Genomic DNA, 18,726 nt, shown 5'->3' with positions numbered 1-18,726 from the left:
AGGGACACATTCCTACAGGCCATATGGTTCAAAAGTTAGGACTATCAAGACTAATTGCTCTTAGGCTTAAGTAGGTGTGGACTTAACATGGTTTCATATGGCAGACCTTAAAAACAAATCAGTTATTTTGCTAGCAAAAATGGGTTTCTTCTGAAAGAGCAGAGAATTGCAATTCAGGACAAGTAATCTATTGCAAAACCCATAGACTAGTTCAGCAAACAAAAGTAAGGAACTTATTTATGGAGAAGAAAGAGGAAGTTGGGAAGGATTGTTTTGAACGCAAGTCCACTGGAGAAAAGCAAGAGTTCAGGGTGAATGTGGTTTCTCTTTGAGTTGCTGGGGTGGTCAATTTCTTGTAGGAAATGCAGTGCACATCTTTTCCTGTTAGGGTCTGTAGTTAATGATTCTTCCCTGTTGATTCTTCTGTTGGTCTTGGTAATTGGAAATTCTTGATTTCCAGTAGTACTGGGTGAGAGTTCCTCCTTTTGGCCTCCCAACTCCATTTTAGTGAGGTTGTCCTTTATTCATATTCCCATTCCTCCCTTTTGATCAGGATCCTTCTCGGATAGCATTGCTGATCAAGAGTCAGTTTTTTCTTAATTCAGTGGCCTTTTGTCCCTCGGTGCCTTTACTGAGCAATTAGGCCTTTACAATTTTGAAGGATATCTACTTTATCAACTGTGGGTCGGAGGAGGCAGGGCCAAGTGCACTAGAAATCCCGTGACTATTTCAAAGGGTGAGAATCTATGGACAGTGGGAGATCTGAGAATTAGGACTGATGGCAATATTTTTGAACAATGTATATAGAAGATCTCTACACATTTTGCCTATTGAGTCTTACCAGTGCCATTAGTGTGTTCAACTAACCCTGAGGACTGAGGATGACACACACAATCAAAGTATAAAACCAGCCAAACAGAACTGTTGAAGCATGTTATGGGTAAAATGGGTTACCCAACCACCATGTTTGAGAGGTGTTTCTCAGGTAGGGATAATCTTTTCTAACAGAGTTTTAGCCACAGAAGAAGCAGTGGCCTGTCTACAAGGGAAAGCTTTGGTCCAGTGAGACAATGTATAAACCATGAGTAAAACACAGTTATATCCATGAGACAGGGAAAGCTGTATGAAATTCATTTGCCAAACCTCAAATGTTCCATTGGGCAGTTCAAAGTGTCTGGGAGCAGTATGAACACGTTTCCTTGTACCACTGGACAAACGGGACAAGTGAAATAGGCACTTTTGTGGCCTCATTAATATTTTCCTCACCAATATTGGTTCATAAACACTGTCATTTTGTCAGTAGACCAATAGTTGTACATTGGTAAATGGTGGGAATTTTAGAATTTCTGGTAGGGCCATATTGTCATTTAGTCCAAATAAGAATTCTCTCTTTTTATCAGATCAACAATTATTAAATTTCCAATGTTGTTTTTACTTTTGGGGGGTCAATTGTTGGGTGTCTCTGGTCAATTCTTCCAAATTATCATGTGCGAGAACATTCTTTTTGACAATGACAGAGGTTTGGCTCTTGGGTCTCCTTGAGAGAACCATTTGGCAGAAATATCAGTGAGGTGGATTACTTTGGCCTCCAGGGAGTTGAGTCCGGAATGTCCAGGAAGCTTAATAATAAACAGAGCAGCTGGCCTGTTGAGCTCAAGTAGCCAAAGGTGAAGGTGCTTCCTCATTGACTTCAAAACAAGTTGAATGGCATACCTAGCACTAACATGGTCCTAAGTTAAGTGTAAGGGAAGCGAGGACATACTTTTCCTCTCAGGAGTCCAAAAGAATAGTATAGGTGAACACCTAGACCATTTCTAGCACAATCCATCAATTTGATCACCGATGCCCATTTTATTATCCATCATCTACATTTTACCCTCTTACGCCCTTGTTAATGTGACAACCAAAATTAAAACCTCATCCATTCACTGATTGCATCTCAATGTTAGGATCGTTGGGTGAAGTCTTATGCAACTCAGGTCCAAATACTGTCTCTCAGAGCTATATATGTTTATATATGGCTTATACACACAATGTCTCCACTTACACCCAGTGTAATATTAGTGTCCAGAACACAATAGAAGGACATACTGAAACCGTGGGAGAGATAACCACCACCAAGTTTCTATATACAACAAATGCATCTTCAAAGAAACAGTATAAAACTATTTGAGACCAAACATGAGAAATTTAATGAAAAAAAAAAACTGACATAAAGAACACTTTTAAGATTCTATTTAAGGTTGAAGGAAAGTGATCCCAGATGAATGGTCTGTGATGGTAGAAGGAATGAGGATCTATGAGATGGGTGTGTTTGTAGATTAATACAAACATTCTCTGTATAAGACATTAATATTTCCTTTTTGAAGACAGAGTGATGGATTACCATGTATAGACTCAATAGCACATAAATTGAGATAAGCAAATTAATATTTAAATCTTATATTTTTCAGGAGAGCAAAGATTTTATCTCTATTTTATTGTGTTAAATAAGTGCATTGTCATTTTCAGCTTAAATACTAATAAACAGAATCAGTGTATACACCCCACAAATATGAAGAAGGAAAAATTGAAATGTACAGAAATAACCAATAGCAAGTTTTTATTTTTTAATTAATTAATTTATTTTGAGAGAGAAAGAGAGAGTGCACGCACATGCATGCGTGCAAGTGGGGCAGGGCAGAGAGAGAGACTCCCAAGCAGGGAGGGCTTGATATAGGGCTTGAACTCACAAACTGTGAGATCATGACCTGAGCCAAAGTTGGAGGCTTAGCTGACTGAGCCACCCAGGTGCCCCTCTATAGAAAGTTTTTAAAAGGAAATGTACAGAACAAGTGAGGCAAAGAAAAGCACACACATATCCACGGAGAATGTATTTAAACCTAAATATATATGAGCCATCTCATGAAATGAGTATGGAGTAAATGCTCAGATCATCAGCCAGTAATTTTTGATATATTAAAAATATTCAACAATAACATGGATACAAGGGACACATCTAAAATATAAACATATGAAACAGGTTTTGAAAAATATACCTGTTATAATTATTACAAAATAAGACACAGACACATGCTTAACATGTATTTATATCAGAAAGAAATAATTTTAAGTGAGAAAGCATCACCAAGAAGATATAACAGAATATGTATGTAACTTATGATACTGACTTAAATTACATACAGCCAGTTTGAGAATAACAAGGATAAAGATACCAGTCCACAAATGTATCAGGCATTTTTAAATCAGCCATCTCAGAAATTAGTAGAAACAGCTGATATAAAATTGTTAAGGTTCTCATGGATCCACACATCAAGAGTGACAAATCTGGCCTGACACATACATTTACATACAAGTAAAGGATGTTTATATTTAGTACAAACTGAATGTTTACAGTATAGACAACCATGAAAAGTATCTTTGATTTGTATGGAGTGAAATAAGACAAGGAAACAATCAAGACATCAATCAACAACAGAGGTAAATGGAAAATATTAAAAGGTGTGTTTGGAAATTAAGTTATAAAATACTAAATAACCATGTAACATAAAATAAAGATAATAAAAAGTGTAAATATTTTGACTAAATGGCATCCCCACATATTCTTGAGCGATGTGTTTAATAAAATTCTATAGGTACATTAATAGTTTAAAATACATATATTATAAATAAAGGATAATTAACAAGTGATACATTCAGATGATTCACAAGTGATACATTCATCTTGCAAATACTAAAAGAAAAAAAAATCCATAGTAGAGAAAAGCACACTAATGATTTCATTCATATGGATTTCACAACAAGCATAAAATGTATCTGTGATTAGTGACATTTGTAAGGTGTCAAACCATGAATTAAAAAGAAAGAGAATTAGTAAAGCAAAATTTCTGGATAAAGGATTCCTCCGAGGTGTAAAATGGGATTTGCAATCTGTGAGGTTCATATAGGAATTCTAATTTTGCTGTGCTTTTTTATTCTGTGGGGTGTGCACTGGTACTTATTTTATTTATCTTTTTTCTATATGTGTAATTTCAATAAGATGAAGTGGACAAATGTTAGGAGCATGGCTTCATGAGTATTTGCCTGTCAACATCCATTAAACCTCACCCATACATGTCCTAGAACAAAGCCCTGCACAAAGGTGACCATTACTGTCCTTTTTCACTATATATTAGGTTCACTGTTTTTTTTTTTTTTAACCCTTCTAGCTGAGATTACAGCCCATACTGATTTGTCTCTGACTTGTATCAGTGTCACCCACTTCTTTTTCTAAGAGATTCATCCACGTTGCATGAAGCAGTAGTTTTAATTGCTGTGTTTTCTTCCATTCTGTGACCGTATAATTTATTTAGGCATGTCTCCATTGATAGCTCTGTGGGTTGTTTTGGGTTCTTGGTTATGATCAATCAAGTGGCTTATAAGCCTATAATCCTACAGCTGACCCTTGAACGGCACGGGGGCTGCTGACACTTGGTCCGTTGAAAATCCGCATATAACTTTGGACTCTCCAAAAACTTAACTAAAATAATAGTCTGCTACGGACAGGAAGCCTTACTGAGAACATAAACAGTTGGTTAGCACATATTTTATATGGCTAGAGAAATGAAAATGATATTAAGAAAATCATAAAGAAGAGAAAATACATTCATAGTACGGTACTGTTTCATACAACAACAACCCCGTGTATAAATGGACCCATGTAGTTCAAATCTGTGGCGTTCTATGGTCAACTGTGTATATTTTGGAGGAAAAATGCCCTCATTTCTATTGGGTATACACGCAGAGTTGGATTTGCTTGGTTACAATACATAAATATGTTGAAGCTTTGTACAGATCTTGACACATCAAGGAGTTAAAGCAAAAATTAACAGAAGCATTCTTTGAGAATCCATTGGCTATGTGAGGCTTACAATAGAGACCACTGTATATATTATTATCATCTGTAAATTGCACATCCTCTATATCAGTAAAGCCTGTAATGAACTTATGTAGTCCAAATGCTCTTTTCTCGCAGAAGCAGATGTTACACATTTATGACCACGTCCCTATGGATGTGGATCTGATTATCATTAGGGAAGGTCTGTGCGACTGTGTGTCTGTGTGAGTGAGTGAGATCGTGTGTGCGTGCCTGTCTGGATGGCTACATCTGTACATGTGTGACCATTTGGACACGTGTGTCTATCAATGTGGCTGTATAAATAAGTCTACCTTTGGGTATATGCCTGTGTCTGTGTCCTGGTGGGTATCTGTGTGTGCACCTGCATAGGATGTTGTGTCCTGCGTGTGTGTCCCGGGGTGTGCACATCTGTCAATACACTTTTGGGTAGTGTGTGTGATGATGCTGTGGAGTCTGCTCAAACTGTGTAGGTTCCGTGGTGTGAGCGCCCTGCCTGCATCTGCCTCTGGGTGCCCCTGACCAACCGCCCACACCGGCCCCAAGTCCCTTGCTCCACTCTAGCCCAGTCACGTCTAAGGGGCCCTCTGAGTGCCACTAAGGCCCCACCAGCAGCAGGGCTCTTGAGAACAATGTCCCCACCGGGATATCTGTGCCCTCAGCCTGTTCCCATTCAGAACTTCCCTCCTGTGCGAGGCCTCTCTGACCAGCCCCCCAGGGGGGCCAGTCTCCAGGCCCTGGCCTCAGATCTCCCACCCTGAACTTCCACTCTCTCCAGTGCCCAGGATCCACACACGCTCACAGCTTTGTGTGTAATGTTCCCTCTGCCTAGATCTCTCTGTGTGGGGCTAATTTCTATCTGTATTACAGGTTGAAATTGGCCGCAGGAGGGGTCATGATTGGAAAGGGATAGGCCTGGGGGCCAGGCTACGGTGTTCTCAGTAGCTGGTCTGGCATTCCGCTCTAGACTCTGGGATTCTCCTGTTGGACATGAGCAAGTTCACCGAACACTGACCTCAGTGACCATGACAGACTGAGATAAGGTCAAAAACCACGCGTCACCATGTCAGAGCATGGACAAAAGCAAGAACCCTGTGCAAACAATGGAAATGACCAGGTGCCCACCCTCTCCTGTGTGACCTGAGTGACAGCTACACTGTCCACCAGCTGCTGTAGTGCCACTCCCGTCCCCCGCCTTGAAGATACAATATTTCAGGGGCGACTGGCTGGCTCACTCAGTTAAGCATCCAAACTCTTGATTTTGGCTCAGGTCATGATCTCATGGTTCGTGAGTTCCAGCCCCGCTCCTGGCTCTGTGCTGACAGCTTGGAGCCTACTTGGGACTTTCTCTCCCTCTCTCTCTGCTCCTCCCTTGCTCACATTCTCTCAAAATAAATAAGCATTAAAAAAATTGTAGTGGGGCGGTGCCTGGATGGCTCAGTTGGTTAAGCATCCTCCGTTTGCTTAGGTCATGATCTCGCAGTTCATGGGTTCGAGCCCTGCCTGGGGGTCTGTGCTGACAGCTCCAAGACTGGAGCCTGCTTCGGATTCTGTGTCTCCCTCTGTCTTTGCCCCTCCCCTGCTTGCACTCTCTGTCTCTCTCTCTCAAAAATATTTAAATAAATATTTTTAAAATTTTTTTTAAATTTCAGGATATCCAATCATAGGACCAACCCCATTTCCTGATAACATCCAATTCAGATCAAATTTCCACTTTCTTAAACCTCCTACAAATCACTGAGCACACGCCCAGAGCGCAGAAGACATCCCCCCAACCCACTTCCTGAGTGTGGCACATTTCCCAGCATGCAACAGCCCACGTGGCAGCGCACCAGTAGGCCTCACTGTGGGCACTTCCGGTGCTGGCGGGCACCGGCACCACGTATCCGTAGACCAAATGCTCCCCTGAGCTCCAGGCGCGCACATCTAGTGAGACACCGATGTCCCCGCTTAGATGTCTGATGGACAGTTCAAAATGAGTGGGCACAAAGCCAGTGCCTCATGTCGCCCTGCCCTCTCCACCTCACTGACCACCACCCTCCCCACCGCAGCCACAGCAGCCCTCCTCCAGGCCACACCTCTCAGTCTTGCGCCTTGACACACGCTGTCACCTCTGCAGACGCCAACCCCGCCTGAGGGTCCTGCATCGTTCCAGGGCCTGCTCGGCTCTGTGTACTTTAGTTCGACGTCCACCTTCCCATTTTATACACAAAGACAAGGAACTCCAGGGACAAGGAACGGGACCAAAGTCATGTGGCTGGCGATGGTCACGGTGCAGACAGGCTGGAATCCCAACCATCACAACTCTAAGCTCTGAGCCCGTGTGCCACCCTGCCCCTCCACACCTGTCCTCTCACCCCCATGTTTCAATCCCTCTCTCATGCTTTCGGGGCTCCCAGACACTTTGGTGTCACAGCCAGAGTTACTTTACTCCACCTGTTTAATATACTTTTCACCTGAGCTCAAGGGAAGGGCCCATGTCTCAGTCACCCACGTGTCCTAACTCCACAGGACGTGCCACGACTGAAGCATGCGGTCCCGTCATTCTTGTCCACATGGTAGCAAGGTTGCAGCTGGGCTGATGGAGCGTGGAAGTGAAGGCCAGATGGGAAGAAACGGGAGATGAGGGGATAAACCTCAGTCCTTCATCACTGAGACAGCAAGTCACAACAGCTTTGGGACGAACGTGGGCCCAGGTGTCTGAATGTACTGCATGGTACCAGAGCTCCCGGGGGGGAAACAAATTCTGTGTAGAGTATTTCGTCGACCCTTACAGACCCAGGAGCTCAGCTATAGACATAGCCACAGCCACTGTGCAGATAAGCTCCCCTAAGAGAGGCCAGAGGAAGGGGCCCTTGGGAGGCAACTCTCTTTCCCAAGTCATAGAAAACTATACATGCTGTCATTACAAAATTATAACTAGAGAACCTGGGTGACTCAGTCGGTTAAGCGTCTGACTTCAACTCAGGTCATGATCTCATGGTTTGTGAGTTCCAGCCCCGTGTTGGGCTCTGTGCTGACAGCTCACAGCCTGGTTCAGATTCTGTGTCTCTTTCTCTCTCTTCCCTTCCCCACTCACACTCTCTCAAAAATAAACATTAAAAAAAAAAAATTATAACTATTGAGGCACCTCAGTGGCTCGGTCAATTGGGGATCTGGCTTCAGCTTGGGTCATGATGTCACGGTCCATGAGCTCGAGCCCCACATCAGGCTCACTGCTGTCAGCAGAGCCTGCTTCGGATCCTCTATCCCCCTTTCTCTCTTCTCTTTTCCCGCTCACCGTCTCTCTTTCTCAAAAATAAGCATTTAAAAAAATTGTAAGCATTGTGACTGCTGACTCATTGCAAAGTGCACGACTGATGAAACGCAGTAAAGCATGGCATAATGGTTTCAGCCCTCAGTGGAGATGCAAACTTAGGCCTGTGGTCATTGCAGAGGTTTTGAGGAGGGCTCAAAGGGAGAATATGGTTGTATTTGTATTAAAAACTGCACAATTTTTTATGAGGTAGCAATGATCATCTCCTATAGTTCAACATTTGTCCTCAAGGACAATCCCGAAGGAAGGAGATTGTCCAAAGTGCCCCACCTGATGAGAGCACAGTAGAAGTCAGTCCACGGGCAGGATGTGAAATTACACGTGCCCGCATGAATACATCTTCATCCCTTTGGTAAATTCCACCCGCTTTTCTTTATAACAACGCTGGGCACATTCTCCTAACATTAAACCGTAAGATTCCTTAACCATGTTTGTTTTTTCAGTTTGTCATGAGCTTAACTTGAATGTGTGGCTTTACTGTTTGTTTTAGACCTAAGTCAACCCTTAGAAAACTGCTGAGGTGGACCTGGAGAAGGCCCTCAAAGAGATTTAAAAAAGTGAAAAACCCAGTCAGAGGAAACGATTAAGACTCACCTGGGAAGACCGCACAGCTGTATGATCCCCATCGTGCCTCAGAGAAAATAAAGTAAAACAGATCAGGATCAAGGGAAAGTGAGCAGAATAGATGTCTAAAATGACATGAAGAAGGGGCGCCTGGGTGGCTCAGTCAGTTGAGCGTATGACTTCGGCTCAGGTCATGATCTTGCAGTCTGTGAGGTCGAGCCCCACATTGGGCTCTGTGCTGACAGCTCGGTGCCTGGAACCTGCTTCGGATTCTGTGTCTCCCTCTCTCTCTGCCCCTCCCCCACTCATACACACTCTCTCTCTCTCTCTGTCTCTCTGTCTCTCTCTCTGTCAAAAATAAATCACTAAAAAAAATAAAAAAAAATAAAATGACATGAAGAAAAGGCTTTTTTTTCTTTAAACTGAATCTTCCCTCACCACTCTTACTCAACATAGTACTGAACGTCCTAGTTAGAGCAATTAGGCAACACAAAGAAATTAACAGGTATCCAGATGAAAAGAAAGTAGAACTGTCATCATATATATATATATATATATATATATATATATATATATATATATATATATGTTTATTTATTATGGGATCAAGACCAACACTTAACCGACTCACGCCCCCAGATGATAGATTCTTATACAATGAAAATCCCAGAGACTCAACTAAAAACTGTTGGATCTAATCAGTGTAAAGTTGCAGGATGTGATCAACACATACAGATCAGTTGCATTTTTTATACGATAACAGTGAAACATCTGGGGAAATAAAAAGCTGTCTCATTCTAAATGGCATCAAAAACAATAAAATACCTAGGAATAAATTTAACCATGGAAATGAAAGATCGGTACAATGAAAACTATGAGATTCTATTGGAAGAAGTAAGACCCAATGGAAAGACACAGTGTTCAGAGACTGGAAGAATACTGCTAAAATGTCCATGTTACCCAAAAGTTATCTATAGATTCAACTCAATCCCTATCAAAATTCCAATGGCACTTTTCCCAGGAACAGAAGAAACAACCTTAAAATTTGTATGGAACCACAAAAGATCCTAATAACCAAGGCAATCATGAGAAAGAGCAGATAGCATCACATTTCCTGATTTCAAACTATACTACAAAGCTATAGTAAACAAAACAGTATGGAATTGGCATTAAAAACAGACCCACCCCAATGGAACAGAAGAGATTCAAAATCCCACAGATATGGTCAACTAATATTTGATGAGAGCCAAGAACATCCAATAGGGAAAAGAGAGTCTTTCCAACAAATGGTATTGGAAAACTGGATAACTCCATGCAGAAAAATGAAATTGGGACTCCTTACCCCACTCACAAAAATTAACTTGAAATGGATCAAAGACCTAAACATAAGACCTGATGCTACAAGATTCTGAGAAGAAAAAGGAAGCTCCAAAACGGTGGTTCTGGCAGTGATTTTTTTGGCTATGACCCCAAAAGCACAAAGAAAAGAAAAAAGCAACAAGTGGGACTACATCAAATTTAAAAGCTTCTACATCGCAAAAGAACTAAAAAAATAAAAAAAGACAACCTATGGAATGGGAGAGAATATTTGCAAACCATGTACAGACAAGGGGTTAATATCCAAAATTTTATAAAGAATTCATATAACCTAGGGCACCTGGATGGCTCAGTTGGTTAAGCGTCTGACTTAGGCTCAGGTCATGATCTCACAGTTAGTGGGTTTGAGCCTCACGTCGGGCTCTGTACTGATAGCTCAGAGCCTGGAGTCTGCTTCAGATTCTGTGTGTGTGTCTCTCTCTGGCCCTCTCCTGCTTGTGCTCTGTATCTGTCTCTCTCTCAAAAATAAACACATTAAAAAAAAGAACTCCTACAACTCAGCAACAACAACAACAAAATCTGATTAAACCATGGGCAGAGGAACCACACAGACATTTTTGCAAAGACATCCAAATGGCCAACAGGTACAGGAAAAGGTGCCCATTATCACTAATCATCAGGGAAACGCAAATCAAAACCAGAATGTGGTATCACCTCACACCTGTCAGAATGGCTAGTATCACGAGGACAAGAGATTAAATGTCAGCAAAGATGTGGAGAGAAGGGAACATTTGTGCACTGTTGGTGGGACTGTAAACTGGTCTGGTCACTTTGGAGAACAGTATGAAGCTTCTTCAAAAATTTAAAAATAGAACCACCATAGGGTCCAACAGTCCCACTTCTGGGTATATACATAACCAAGGGAAATGAAAACAAGATCTCAGAGATATCTGTACTCCCATGTTTATTAACATTGTACACGAGAGACAAGATGTAGTGACAGCTTAAGTGTCCATCAAAGGATGAAGATGTGGATATATTCACAGTGGAATGTTATTCAGCCATTAGAAAAAAGGAAATGCTGCCATTTCTGACAATACAGATGGGCCTTGGGGACATTACGCTAGGTGAGATAAGTCAAACACAGGAAGACAAATACTGTATTTTTTATACGAATATTCTTAAAAGAAAAACAAAAAACTCTGAACTCAAATAAGAGAGTGGAATGATGGGTTACCAAAGGCTTGGCAGGGGACAGGGAGATGTTGTTTAAGGGCACATAATTGCAGCTACTAAGTAACTCCTGGAGATTTAACACACGGTACAGGGGTTACAAGGAACAAAACTGTATTACAAACATTAAACTTGGCCAGAGACTAGATGTGAACTGCTCCCACCACCAGGAACACAGGATACAGGATACCACCAGGATACAGAGGTTAATGTTACAATGGCAATCACATCGCAATATAAATTCAACAAGATCAATGTTGAACACCTTAAACTTACATGTTATATGCCAATTATGTGATCTGTCAATTATATCTCAATACAGAATGAAAAAATAACTTTAAATGGTCTTAAATGGTGCAGTAAAATGTACCCATTCATATATTTGTTCTTTGCTCCTTAGATATGAGATAATTTTAGGTAACAATATTTTTAGTATTCTAATTTCTTTTAAGTTTTTAAGTGCTTCATAAATCAAGACTTCACATTTATCACAGAGACTTATGACCCTTAATGATTAAGTAGGGTTTTTTTTTTTTTTTTTAACAAAAAAGGATTTCAGTAAATATTTGCAGAGCTGCACCAAGTGTCCAGCTCTCCTGACACGGAATGGCCGGGAGTGTATTAAGTCAGGTGGTGGGGGGAGGCCCCTTCACCTCGCCCATACTGCTCCCACCTGCCCCCCCTAAAACTGCTAACAAATTGTCATGGGTTTGGCAGGGAAACCTGAAAGAAACCACATGTACTCCTTTTTCTGTCACATCTACCTCTTTTCTTCCTCTTCCCTTATGCCTTTGCTCTCTTTTTTTAAAATACTCTGGAATCACTCTTCAGGGCATACTGAAACCAAGCTAGGGCTGAAGGCTTTGTAATTACACAGCAACTACTGGTTTTCTCGCCTTTGTAAGTTCTTATTCATAGAGTATGGTCCTTGCCGGGTGGATCATACAACAGTAAGTGATGAACCGCTTCAGAAGATCTTCTCACAACGATGACACTTAACGGGGTTTCTCTTTGGTATAATTTTTCAGATGCTTGGCAGGAGGTTTCCTCTGGCAAAGAGTTTCCTCAGGACTTACATTCAAAAGGCTTCTCCTCAGTATGAGTTCTCTGGTGCTGACTGAGGGAAGTCCATCTGCAAAAGGCTTTCCCACATGTCTGACGCTCACAGGGTTTCTCCCCAACACGAACACTTAGGGGGCGGGGGAGCGATGAATGAAGGCCGAGCGTACATCCACATTCACTGTGTTCACAAGGTTTTCCCCACTGTGACTCCTTGTGCTGACTTCGGGAAAAGAGGTCACAGAAGGCTCTCTGATCTTCTTCACACTCCAAGGGTTCTCCTGCAGTGTGGACTCTATCGTGCCAGAAATAAAAGTGGTGACTGGAGGCCTTTCCACAGCGCTGCATTCAGGGCTTCTCTCCTGGGAAAACACTTATGCGATCAGCAAGAGAACAGCGGTCACAAGAGGCTTACCCCCTCACTTTGTACTTGAAGACACTTTCTCTTGGGTGGGCTAAACTATTCTGGACAAAAGTGGAGCTGTCCCTGATTCTCCTCCGTTCCTGGCATTTGTAAGGCTTCTCCCAGCGTGAATCTGCCTGTGCCACGGGAGGTCTGGCCCGCAGCCGAAAGCCCTGCTGCACTTGGAAACTCTCCCATGGCTTCACTTGAGGTAAACCCTCACGTGCTCACTGAGGCCTGCCTTCTCGAGAAAGGCTTTCTCACGTTCAGTGCAGTCCCGGGCTTCCCTGCCAAACAACACGCCACCATCTGTTGAACCTTCCTCTCGTAGATTCTTCCCATAGACCACTGATGGTTTACGTGGACTGTGTGAGTGGTTCACGGAAGGCGCCCCACTGAGACTTGCTCCCGTGAAAGCCTCGAAGGCAAATTAGCTGTGCTCGGAGCTCACCTTCCCCGGGAGACTCTCCATGTGGCTCAAGTACCTCTCCACTGGCCCTTGTTGTTCCCGGTTCACCCCAACCATGAGCCCCATGAGATGCTCTGAGTCAACCAAGCCTGGAGTGAGGCTGCCTCCCACAAGCGGAAGGCTTTATGGTCTCAGGTTGTGCTTTCTTGCCTAAAGGAAATCGGATACACAAAAGGCCCCCCACGCTCAGGGCCCAGTGTGGTTTCTCCCCACCGTGAAGGGCCTGGTGCTGGACAAGTCCACAGCTGACCACAGAGTTCCTCCCACCCTCCCTGCAGGTAAGGGCCTTCTTCGCCCCATGGCATCTGCTGACCTTCACAAATCAGGCCAGGCTCCTTACTTTCTAAAAAAATTTTCTCCACTCCACTGCTTCTGCATCTGGTCAAGATTTATACTACCCAGAAGTCTCTCCTACAGGGACTCTTGTGCTGGTGTTGCCGTGTTGCCCAGATGGTGCTCCCGGTGGCTCAGCCAGGTGCAAAGATGTCTGTCAAGAATGGGGCACATGTGTCACAGGGGTGAGCCTTTCGGGGGGAAGGACCTGCCTGGGGAGTTCTCATCTGTGACACCCACTGATGGGGAGCATCAGAAGGTGCAGCCTCATCCTTCACTGCATGCCGACAGCCTGATGGAAGATAAATGCCGGTGAAGTGCAGGTTTAATTGGTGGCCTGTGGCACCCCATAACAAATGTGTGTCTGATGCAACCAGGAAGTAGTCCATGGGGCCGCTGGCACGACAGGGGAGCCAGAATCAGGATCAGGAAGGGCAGCTGTGTGCCGCGGGTCTCTAAAGGTCAGAGAATGAAGGAGACCACACAGGGAGAGGGGACAAGGATGGATGGAGTATAGGATAAGGAGAGGCAGGGGCTCCAAACCACTCCCCTGCCAGTGGTCGTCCGGCAAGGCCTTGTTCCTTGTGATGGTGAGTGCTGTGCAAAAGGGTCTGTCCCGGGCCAGAAAATTCTGGTTGGAATGGAATACTTTGTTTTCAAGGAAAACTGAAGGATATGAGCACAACTCACGACCTGTTAAAAAAGAGCCAATGCTGCAAAGCACTGCATGGAGCACCAAGAGGGGAAAAGGTGTGGAGATGGGAAGGGCGGGGGACCAACAGGTGACTGAGGACAGAGTAAAAGTGAGAAGTGGGCAAAGTGTCACAAACGGGGAAGAAAAAGTGGGATGAGGTCAGCCGCTGGTTGTGGCATCAGAACGCTAGGAGATACAGCACAGGTTGCTGGTAGAAGGCGAAGCCAGCCCTGATGCGACCATTCCTGTGGCTTCCACTCACCGGGGCCGGGCCTCCTTCAGGTCTTCTCTGCTGCAGTTGCCACTGCGTCTACCTTCTCAGGCACCCTGCGTTCCCCTCCGGCTGCATTTGGGAAACAACATGGGTCCTGGAAACTGCAAGTCCTACGGGGAAAGAAGAGCTGGTTGAGTGGCTAGCAGTACCCACGGTGACCCTCTCCAGAAGGAAGAAAATTAAGTATTTAAAAAACAATCTTCGGCACAGTCTTGCAGGAACAGCTCACTGTTCTTCACAAGGAGTGACCACACGGTGCCTGCGATTCTTGAAGAGTCAGGCCCCAGGATATGTCAATTAGAGGAAGCGGGCAGACTCTGGGCAGACTCTGAGAGATCAGGGATTTGGGTAATCACCCGGCCAAGGTGTGGCCAGGCCATATTTGTTGGGCAGAACACAAGACTCCTCACCCCCAAATCCTTCATTTCAAAGCTTTGGGACAGAAGAGGCTGGGGCTGCTCTAAGAGAAGAGGAAACAGTGTTCATTGCCCAGCTCTGGTACCCATACCACCTAGTCCAGGGAGCTAAGGAAAGGGATCATGCCATGATGGTACTGTCAGACAGAAAGCTGCCCTCTGGGGAAAAAGGGAAGAGCAAAACTCAGCCCAGGAAATTGGGAATCATACCTACCCCCAGGTATCCATGTCCCTGTTAAGTCTTTCCAGCCGAGCATGGGCTGAACCTAAAAATTCCTTTTTAATGAACAGATTATGGCAAAAATGATAGGATGTCACTTCCGAGAATAAGTTACAAAAATACCAGCCTCTATACTGGATGCTGTCTTTTGCTCATGGGAATCAGCGGCTCTGTGGTGATCTACTTATGGAGAAGACATCATAGCAAGAGACTGAGGGAGGGTTCGGGACAAAAGCCAACAAGAAAATGACTAATTAGTCCAACGGCCTCCTGCTCGTGTGCATGACCTTGACAGGAGGTTCATCTCCAGTTGAGCCTTCAGATGAGACAGCAGCCCTGGAGAGTCTGACAACAAGGTTATGAAAGACCTTGAGCTAAAGATATCCACGTGAGATATGCCTGATTTCTGACTCACAGAAACTGTGAGATAATACACGTTTGTCGTCATCCCACTAACCTCTGGGATAATTTGCCACATAGCAACAGATAACCACAGCAGGGCCTTACCCAGTGAGGACACAAGTGCAAAGTTCTCCAGCATCACATCACGGTACAGGAGTCTCTGAGCCTCCTCAAGGAGCTCCCACTCCTCCCGGGAGAAGTACACGAACACATCCTCAAAGGTCACACAGCCCTGTCATGATGGGGGGACAGTTGAGCCACAGGCAAGAGGACTCCCCAGTCAATCCACTCACACGACCACCCCGGTCCCTCTCCTCCCAGCTCCCGACTCAGAGGAGACACCAGGTCTTGGTGCCACTAGTGCCTGCTCTCTTCTCACGTCCCTCTGAACACTGTGTGCTGAGCAGAGAGCCAGGCAGGTGGACAGGTGGGTACTGGGTAAGCTCTGGACGCCAAACACTGGTGCTGGCCAGTTCTCCTGGTGTCCTCCAGACCATGCCTCCCAGACACAACCAAACTTGGGCTCAGCCTTCTCCCAGAAGCTCCCACTACTAGGGCCTCAGGGCTCTCAGTTCATTTCTTCTCTCACTTCCAGTCTCCACCGTCGAGTGACATCTGCGTCAGCCCCCCTCTCCTCAGCTCCAAACTTGCAGCAGAGAGGCGCAGCCTCCCGCCCTGCCATTCCACTGCTCTCTGCTCCCAAAAGACACAACGGAGGCTCTGTTCACTCCCAGCTCAACCCCACGTCCAAGTTCCCCGTTCCCTTGCACCTGCTCCCGTGACTGGGTCGCCCTTCCAGTGTTATTCCCTGGGCCGGCCGTAACCGGAACACACGCGCCCTAGATCAGGATCCTGGGCCAGAGGGCCCTCCTCCAGGGACTCCACGACCGAGAACCGGGGGAGATAAGGCAGAGCCTCACCGCCACCATCGGCCACAAGGAGGAGCGGTGACCGTGAGGGTGACCCTTCACTCACCTGCGCCGGATTCATCCGTGCTGCCGCCCCTGCCACCACCGGGGGACCGGGTGGGCCAAGCGGGACCCTGAGAGGCGGGTGACCAGTGCGGGTCCCGAAGGCTTAGCCTGGGCGGGGTCGCCTGCAGCTGCTTGTCGCGCTCCGAGCCTCGCTAGACGACGGTGTAAGTGCTCACAAGGCTCGGGCCGCCGCCTTCGGGGACCTCGGCGACGGAGCGCGGGGGCGGGGGCCGGAGAAGGCGCAGTCCCTGCGGCGCCCGTCCCACAGCCGGGCACAGTCTAGGGGAGATGGAGCCGATGCCCGGGCGTCACGACTCGCACAGGGCGCGGGGGCGGTCCCCGCAACGTCACTCTACCGCCCGGCGCGGCCCCGAGTGGCCCGGCGTGCGCCCCAGTCCACGTGGTCGTGGGCCGACCAGCCGCCGCTCACTAAGGGATGCGCTCCTGCGGCGCGACCGGAAGTCCCGCCCCGACCCCGCAGGAAACGCCCCTCCCGGGCGTCTGCGGCCCCTTCCCCAGGGCGGAAGCGCGCAGCACCCATTTCTGGGTAACGTAGTTTGCGCGCGCGCGCGCGCGCCACTTCCTGTCCCCACGGCAACGACAAGGGCCTGCAGGAACGCGCCGGGAATAGAGCCCCAGGTTTCCAAGTAAAGAAAAGCGCCCCAATTCCTGTGGGCGAGGGGCGAAGCCTCGTCCCCAGGAACTGGCGTCGCGGGACCAGGGGACCTCTCTGTGGCCCGCCGCGACCCGATGTGTCAGAAACTGCGAACGGGGATCAGCGCTGTCTTAAGGATCCTGCCGCGGTGCCCAGGTTTGAGAACCACAGCTCTACCGTGACGAGACTGGGCACTAAGTCTCTCGGAACTTGAAATGTCTGTCACGCGGTTAGTGCTCAGTAAGTACCTAGTATTGTCATTGTCGTTACCATTAACACGCTGCAGAGGGAGGCGCGGTCGGGGTCGCCTCTTCGTAGGATCCTTGGCATTGCTCATGGAAACAGAAAATACAAGGACTTCTTGACTCGCAAAGCAGCCTCACAGGTCTTGATGACAAATTTTACATAAAAGCACAGATTTGAACTATTTGGCTTATTTCGTTATTTTTTAAAGAACGCGGCAGGAGGGTTTCGTAAACTACAGGGAGGCACGTTGCCCAAGACGCGCATTATTACAGGTCTCATGATTCAGATCTAGGGAACATCATGACCCACTGCTGTCAGGCCTAAGTGGAGGGCGGAGTTGACATGGCCTCACATTTGTAGCGTGACTTTCATCTAGTTCACAGTACCCAGGACCTCTGTCTCTCCCCCGTTGTGCCCTTCCGACACTCAGGGCAGGTAGGCCCAGGTACAGATATGATTATGAAGCTCAGAGGCTTCAGGTCCTTATCAAAACATCCTCACCAGCAGCCCATCACCTGAACTTGCAGTTCCCAAAGAAGCACTAAATCCTGGGGAGGTGTGAAATATAAGACCCCTGAGGATATCCCCAGAATTGTGCACAAATGTGAGAACGATTTCACAGTCGCTTCTGTGTATATTCAGTTGGTCACAGCTCATTCACATGGTCCCAACATAAGTGTAAGGAAAGCTGAGATACATCCCAGGTGTCCAGGCAGAGAAAATGGGATTAGTAAGCATCCAGCCGCCTTCTGTCACAATCCATCAATTTGGTCACCAGATACATATTTTTATATTGCTCCTATGCATTCTATACTGTCACTCTTTTATTATTCCAACAACTCAAACCCCATCTAAATACTGAAACCATCTCACTGATACACTCTCTACTGTGTGTTGTTCTTTGCATCAGTTTCAAACAGTATTCCTTAACACCAGGAAACTATCAACACAAAGTAAATTACTTCCACTCACATCCAGTGTATGATGGGTCAGGAACACATGGAAAGACACAGTGAAGGTGCCAAAAACAACCATCCACATAGATTTTTATACTCCCAATAGTGTTTTTCAAGAAAGAGCCTGAAATAAGACTGTATGAGGCCTAAAATGAAAAATTTAATAGAAAACTAACCCACACAAAATGAATCTTGAAGTTTACATGTAAAATTTGATCAAAGGGGGCACCTGAGTGGCTCAATCAGTTAAGCATCCAACTCTTGGTTTTGGCTCAGGTCATGATCTCACAGGTTTGTTTTT

At 45.8% G+C, this 18,726-nt stretch overlaps 1 long non-coding RNA gene across 2 annotated transcripts; it reads right to left on the bottom strand.

Moving 5' to 3' along the window:
* Positions 1–13,080: 13,080 nt before the first annotated feature.
* LOC106989518 (uncharacterized) lies at positions 13,081–17,026 on the bottom strand. Of its 2 annotated transcripts, XR_008293701.1 has the most exons (4): positions 16,570–17,026; positions 15,700–15,826; positions 14,545–14,666; positions 13,081–13,880 (listed from the first exon to the last, which is right to left on the bottom strand). It is a non-coding gene; the product is annotated as an uncharacterized LOC106989518 (long non-coding RNA). The 2 variants fall into 2 exon arrangements; XR_003413466.2 differs by having other exon boundaries at positions 13,081–14,666; positions 16,570–17,024.
* Positions 17,027–18,726: the final 1,700 nt, after the last annotated feature.

Source organism: Acinonyx jubatus, chromosome E2 (genome assembly GCF_027475565.1).
Source record: "Acinonyx jubatus isolate Ajub_Pintada_27869175 chromosome E2, VMU_Ajub_asm_v1.0, whole genome shotgun sequence".
Lineage (NCBI taxonomy): Eukaryota > Metazoa > Chordata > Mammalia > Carnivora > Felidae > Acinonyx > Acinonyx jubatus.
The sequence above is the reverse complement of the archived record's forward strand: the minus strand, read 5'-3'. Positions and strand labels throughout refer to the sequence as shown.